The sequence below is a fragment of the Mustela nigripes genome, chromosome X (assembly GCF_022355385.1).
Source record: "Mustela nigripes isolate SB6536 chromosome X, MUSNIG.SB6536, whole genome shotgun sequence".
Taxonomy (NCBI): domain Eukaryota; kingdom Metazoa; phylum Chordata; class Mammalia; order Carnivora; family Mustelidae; genus Mustela; species Mustela nigripes.
The window spans coordinates 111,644,945-111,652,511 of record NC_081575.1 but is presented as its reverse complement, the minus strand read 5'-3'; the positions used below and the strand labels follow the sequence as shown (position 1 = coordinate 111,652,511).

Genomic DNA, 7,567 nt, shown 5'->3' with positions numbered 1-7,567 from the left:
AAAAAAAAAAAAAAAAAAAAAAAGAGGCAAAAACTTTAAACTTTATCCACTTCTGCCCTCACATGGCTTAAAATGGTACTGCACTCCCTCAGCCAATTTGGAAGGTCAGAAACCTTCAGTATTATAACTAGAATACGTTAATTATTTCCCCCACACAACAAGGAAAATATCGCCTATAACAATATTTTAAGATTTATCCAGAATTGAAATCGAAGCAACAGCAAATTTATGAGATGTGCAACGTCTGCTTTGCTTTAAGGAAAGGATTCTTTTTTGAAATAAAGAGAGAGACAGAAAGAAAGAATTTATTTCGTTAAGCTAAGCATAAATTATTTCAGGCTTATGTGGAGATGACCTGGAATTCTTAACAAATAAAGACTGTTAGCTCCACTGATCTGAAAAGTAAGAGCCTCACAAAGGCTTTGGAGACATTTCAACCACATCTACCCGCTTAAAACTGAAAATTTGCTTGATGGCCCTTCTTCAAAAGCTTAAATCATGCACAAACACAAATGTTGAGCACAACTTAAAACGAACCCAAAAGGATGCCTGACCTAGTGTCCAATAAGCCAAAATAAACATTAGGGTTATATGAAGAAGGAGTTATGCTGGGGACAACTTGTCAGTTTCTCCGTTTCCATCAAATTAAAAATGAAGACCATGAGTCCCAGAAAAGAGGAGTCAGATCACATTTGCATTTATAGGCCTAGCAGCTATAATCGGAGCTAGTGCATATTAAGTACTAAATTAATGCTTTCTAAGCCAAAAAAGTCCATTTAAGAGCAGGATGGAAAACTAATAATAAAGACCATAGACGTAAAAAAACAATTCGCAAGTACAGACCTAAAATGCTTCCCTGTTGTTTCTTGAGATGGAAATTTCAGTTTAATTTGAGATGTCACTGGGGCACCTGGGTGGCTCAGTGGGTTAAGCATCTGCCTTCAGCTCGGGTCCTGATCCCAGGGCTCTGAGATCAAGCTCCAAGTGGAGCTTTCTGCTCAGCAGGGAGTCTGCGTCTCACCCTACTTTTGCTCTCTGTCTCGCTCTCAAATAAATAAAATCTTTTTTAAAAAATATGAGATGTCATTGAGAATTCTTGATTTTATTGTACAAATGCAATCTCCAACAATGAGAGTCTGAATCTATAGTATACATCTTTGTAAGATGAAGGCTAAGAGAATCAGATGTACTGACCCCAGAAGGAAACATAAAAGCTTTCTTCAAGGATGATTCTCAAAAAATAACAGACAGAAAACTGAGAACATGAAAAAGAAGTGTCAAGAAGGCTCATCCTCAGGTCAAATTGGGCTTATATTTTAATGTTGTTCAAAGACAGCTCGATTTTACACTAAAAAAAAAAAATAGATTTCCCCCAAGTCAGAAGGGGTGGAGGAGGGCAACGAGAAACGTTCTAAGGATGAGGGCAAGGCTCATTCTGGAAAGCTTCACGTCTGAGGAAAACTGCTTGGAAACAGGGCAGTGAGGGTACCCGCAACTATGAGATCTCTGCAGCTGCTCAGAACCCCCTTCCTGTATGGCCTGCTCTGGGTCTTTTGTGCCCCAGGTGCCAGGGCCAGCTTCTCCCATCCTGGTGGCATGGGCCTGGATAAGAATCTAGTGCACGACCAAGAGCATTATCATAAAGCATCTAGAAGGTGTCATCAACATACCAGAAGCAGAGATGTCCCCACAAGGACTGCAACTCCATTATTTCAAAATGCATGACTATGATGGTCATAATTTGTTTGATGGACTAGAACTCTCCACAGCCATCCCTCACGTCCAAAGGACGAAGGGAATGAACAGGTCCCACCAATGAGTGAAGCTGAACTGATCAACTATGAGATATAAGAGAAATGGGACACACTGTAGTCCCACTGGACAAGGGCTTGGTTAAAGAATTCTTTTAAGAGTATTGGATAATCACAGGGCACCTGGGTGGCTCAGTGGGTTAAAGCCTCTGCCTTCGGCTCAGGTCAAGATCCCAGGGTCCTAAAATCGAGCCCCACATCCGGCTCTCTGCTCAGCGGGGAGCCTGCTTCCTCCTCTCTCTCTGCCTGCCTCTCTGCCTGCTTGTGATCTCTCTCTCTCTCTGTCAAATAAATAAATAAAACGTTAAAAAAAAAAAAAGTATTGGATAATCAGAGCATCAAGTACTAACCCTAACCGCTAGTCTCTTGGTTTTCATTCATGCTACCTGAAAAGTAAGACAAGATCTGCCAAGTGGACACTCTTTTCAGTAAAAGGGAAGGACTAGCATAAATACCAAATGTTTCCCCTGGTGGATCCTGCCTCTTCAGGTAAACGTGGTCAGTATTCTGCAAAGATCACCCCAGGCCTGAATGATGATGTGCCCCTGGATAGGGGAATATTAGGCTATTTCAAAGCCACTGCATAAGAAGGATGCCAGATCTTGGGGCGCCTGGGTGGCTCAGTGAGGTAGGACGCTGCCTTCGGCTCAGGTCATGATCTCAGGGTCCTGGGATCGAGCCCCGCATCGGGCTCTCTGCTCAGCGGGGAGCCTGCTTCCTCCTCTCTCTCTGCCTGCCTCTCTGCCTACTTGGGATCTCTGTCTGTCAAATAAATAAATAAAATCTTTAAAAAAAAAAAAAAAAAAAAAAAGAAGGATGCCAGATCTGGAGTTCGGCCTTAGAATCTAAGATTCTGCATCTTCTGGCACTTTGGAAATGATGCACCATTGACCTACGCAATTAATAATTTTTAGTGTTTCAGTATTTTATAAAAGGACTGCCACATCTTTTACGTCTTCTTCAACTTAGGAGAGACCTTGAATTTGAAAGTGTTCTTTGTTCCAATCATTAGTAAATGTTTTAGCTTTCTTAATGTTTGTATTTAACCCTTGCTTCTAGGGTCGCTTCATTTTGGCGGTTGAGAAACTATTAGGAATGCAAGGACTGTATCCTTTCTGCTGGGTGCTGGGGGGGTGGGGGTTAAGCTACCCAGCTGGTCTTGCCTAAATGAGGAGTGAGATCACCAAGTACCTATTCCTGCAAGCTAGATTTAAAAGGAATGGTGTTGGGGCACCTGGGTGGCTCAGTGGGTTAAAGCCTCTGCCTTTGGCTCAGGTCATGATCCCAGGGTCCTGGGATCGAGCCCTGCATCGGGCTCTCTGCTCAGCGGGGAGCCTGCTTCCTCCTCTCACTCTGCCTGCCTCTCTGCCTACTTGTGATCTCTGTCTGTCAAATAAATAAATAAATTATTATAAAAAAATAAAAGGAATGGTGTTTAAATGTTCTCATCTAGCTTAAACATGTGAATGCTTTCCGATCAGGAAAGATGAGAAAAAGAATCCTAAGAACTCTTAACAGTGCAAATCTCAATAATGGTTGAAAATGACAAGCAGCGGCACACTGTGGTTTGGTTTATTGGATGTGGTGAATGTGCTGGGATGGAGAGCCCAAAATGTTGGTTCAGTCGGGGCGGGGGGACCTGCATAGAATTTGATGTAAGATGTATAGAGACTTATGACTTATTTTCCTTATTAAAGTATTCCTATAAGAAAACATATGTATTTGTAAAAATGATTTCCTGTGTTAAATATTTGTGCAAACAGAGCCAAACTGTAAACTATTCTTTTAATATTCAGTTATTTTGAATGATTTACATCATGAATCCTGGATATATGAAAAATAAAAATGATGAAACAAAAAAAATGGATTTCACCCTTCTCCTTTTTTGTGATTATTAGTTTTTAAAATGTATTTTTTTAAAAAAGAAGAGCGGAGGCAAAAACATCTATACACATGACCATTTGGAAACTTTCCTGTGATTAATAGTCTTAAAAAAAAAACAAAAACAAAAACCAAAAAAAGCCATTCTTCCACATACAAAAACTAAAAGAAAGGAAAAAAAATCTCTAGAAACGTTATAAAAATAGTCAGGTTTAGAAAATTGAATACTTTGGGGCCAGAGACTGGTTCTTCAGGGAAAATGGACCTATTTTGATTTTTTGTTTGTTTGTTTTATTTTAAGATTTTATTTTTATTATTTATTTGACAGAGAGACACAGCGAGAGAGGGAACACAAGCAGGGGAGTGGGAGAAGGAGAAGTAGGCTCCCCACTTAGCACGGAGCCTGATGCGGACTTAATCCCAGGACCCTGGGATCATGACCTGAGGCAAAGGCAGACGCTTAAGCGGACACATTTTGGATCCTTTACCTTTCCTATTGCTAGGACAGCAAAAACCAGTGAAAGTGCTAGGCCAGCACTGTCCAATAAAAATAAAAACATAATCTTAACATTTTTAGTTGCCACACTTAAAAGAACAAAAGAGGAGAAATTAATTTTAACATTCTATTTTATGTAGCTCAATATATCCAAAATGTTATTTTGACATATCACCAATTTTGTAAAAAGTATGAGGTATTCTACATTCTGGTTTTTTTTTTTTTCATGCTACCTTTTAAGCTCAGTGTGTATTTAAAATCCACAGCACATCTCAACTAATGCAACTCCTGTCAATTTGATTCTTAGTCTGACTAGAAGGACCTTGAAGAGGACAGAATTCTCGTTCCCCAACAAAATCAAATTGTTCAAAAGCACTGACAGTAAAAACCTCCTGTACCCCACCTCCTCCACTTCCAAATCCGGATTCCTCAAGGGAAGCATTTTAAGTCTTCTGTTCATGATTTCTTCCGCTAGTTTCTATCACATCTCCAAACAGCTTCTCTCTCAACTCTTTCTTGACTTGACCCATTTCAGACACCTTCTATAATAACACAAGCTGACTTCCTGCTGTGATAGATGAGGCTCGAGTTCTCTGCTGCCCCATCCCCAGATCCTAATCTCAACTGTTGGCTGTACTGGTTACTTTCCTAACCTGAGACATTTTTACCTCTTTTTCTGCCAACTACTACCGGTATCTGTAGCTGCCTCACAGTGGAAAATGAAGTTCTCATCTCCCTCCGTCCCTCTCCAGCATCCCTCCACATCTCCACCTCAAAGCTGACATTTACAACCCTGCTTTGAAGCCTTCTCTGATGCATTTTGAGGATCTAAAACCTGAAAATCAATAAACAGAGTGACCATGTAAGTCTCCCTCACTGTAGAGGCAAGCTATGCCCTGGTTCTCGTATCAGATGTTATTCTTCCTGGAGCTTTTACCTGCCTTTCTCTTTTCTTAAATGATTTGTCTTTATCTTTGCCTCAGTCTGTTTGCAAACTATACACTGTATTAGATATTAAGTGTGTTCTAAAGGAAGCCAACTTCGTTATGCAAGTATGTTCAGTTTATAAGACTTCATTAAGCTGTATACCTGGGATATGTGCACTTTTCTGTGTTTATGTTATACTCCAATTTTTTATTTATTTTTATTTTCAATTTTTTTTTATATACTCCAATTTTTAAAAATTCTAAAGGAAGCACCCTCCCTTTTCCTTGTAAATTGTGAAAGAAGAAATAGGAAGGGATGGGCGCCTGGGTGGCTCCGTCGGTTAAGTGTCAGCCTTCGGCACAGGTCATGATCCCAGGGTTCCAGGATCAAGCCCCGCATCAGGCTCCCCGCTCCATCTCCCTCTGCCCGACTCATGCTCTCTCTCTGTCAAATAAATAAATAAAATCTTTCAATAAAAAGAAAAGGAAAGAAGAGAAACAGCAAGGGACAGAAAATTTTGCATAGCACATTTACACATTAATATTATCAACCATACTATTATAGCAGTACAATATATAGTTAACGTATGATAGTACAGCACATTTATGTTAAGTTTATCAGCTCTGTTAACAAAATGGACCTTGCAGATAGCCTAGCATCCGTCTGTGGACTCTGACAGTGATGACAATAAGAACAGCTCACACATTTTGAACACTTCCTGAACACCAGACATGCCAAGTGCTTTATATAATTGCACTTCTTCCTCCCAGCAACCCTGTTAATATCATCTGGCTTTTACTACAATATTGCATTGTTATCATATTGTTATAGTTGAATACACTGAAGCTTTAGAAGTAATTTGCCAAAAGTCACACAGGCGTCTTAATAATGGCTAATAAATTTTGAGTACTTGCTATAGCTCTGACACCATTCTTTTTTTTTTTTTTTTAAAGATTTTATTTATTTAGTTGACAGACAGAGATCACAAGTAGGCAGAGAGAGAGGAGGACGCAGGCTCCCTGCCAAGCAGAGAGCCCAATGCGGGACTCGATCCCAGGACCCTGGGATCATAATCTGAGCTGAAGGCAGAGGCTTTAACCCATTGAGCCACCCAGGCGCCCCATTCTAAGCACCATTCTAAGCACTAAGTGTACTGACTTATTTAACCCTCAAAACATTATCCCCATTTAGCAGATGAGTAAACTGAGGCACACTGGGCTAAGGTCACCCAGCTGGTAAGTGACCCAGCTTGGCTATGAACCCAAGTTGTCTGGCTCCAAATTCTTAACCACAGAGCTCTACCCCACTCAGAGGTGACAGCAGAAATCTGAATTTGGACAGACAGTCACTAGGAACTCAATTTTTCATTATTCTGCTGTCCTACCCAGCAGTTAGGTCTGCTGACATTTAGACAAGGAGTACAAGCACGTTATTCTCATTCCTTGAGAGGAAGGGAAATAGTAAATAAGTTCAAATACTATGCTCTTTCTTTAAGCAGCTAATACTCACTTTTCACCTCCAAATCGCGTCCACCATCACATTTCCCTCAGTCTCTCTCTACTTCCAAAGCGTGTTGCAAATATAGTTAACCCGCTTTTTTTTTAGATTTTTAAATTTATTTATTTGATGGGGTGGGGAAAGAGGATCACAAGTAGGCAGAGAGGCAGGCAGAGGGAGAGGGGGAAACAGGCTCCCACTGAGCAGACAGCCTGATGTGGGGCTCGATCCTAAGACTCTGGGATCATGTCCTGAGCCAAAGGTAGACGCTTAACAGACTGAGCCACCCAGGCGCCCCTACAGTTGACCCTGAACAACATGGGTTTAGACTGTGTGGGTCCACTTATATATGGATTATTTTTTTTTATAAATATGGCACAGTACTGTAAATGTATTTTCTCTTTCTTATGATTTTCTTAACAACATTTTCTTTTCTCTAGCTGACTTTATTGGAAGAATACAGTCTGTAACACATATAACTTACAAAGTATGCGTTAATTGACTATGTTATTGGTAAGGCTTCTGGTAAACAACAGGCTGTTAGTAGTTACGTTTTGGAGGGAATCAATGTTATACCTGGATTTCTGACTGGGAGGTGAGAGAGACGTCAGTTTCTTTAGCCCTCGAACAGCACTCACTAGAAAGCATCCTGCAACTAATCTGTCCCCATACACGGGCTGCTGCACAAAATCCCAGGAGTATTCACCCTGTTTAATGCCCAACTGGCCCACTGACTCGTGACCCCAAAGGCAGGGACCATCTACGTCTTTCCCTGCTATAATTCCTCATCCCAGCCCAATGTCTAGCATGTAGGAGGCCATCTATACATGTGTGTTGAGGGCGCCCAGGCGGCTCAGTGGGGTAAAGCCTCTGCCTTCGGCTTAGGTCATGATCCCAGGTCCTGGGATTGAGCCCCACTTCGGGCTCTCTGCTCAGCGGGGAGCCTGCTTCCCCC

The 7,567-nt window shown here is 41.2% G+C and overlaps 1 protein-coding gene across 2 annotated transcripts in view; it reads right to left on the bottom strand.

Moving 5' to 3' along the window:
- Positions 1–7,567, bottom strand: part of CTPS2 (CTP synthase 2) — a 99,873-nt gene that overhangs the window by 78,567 nt on the left and 13,739 nt on the right. The gene's annotated exons all lie outside the window — the stretch shown is intronic.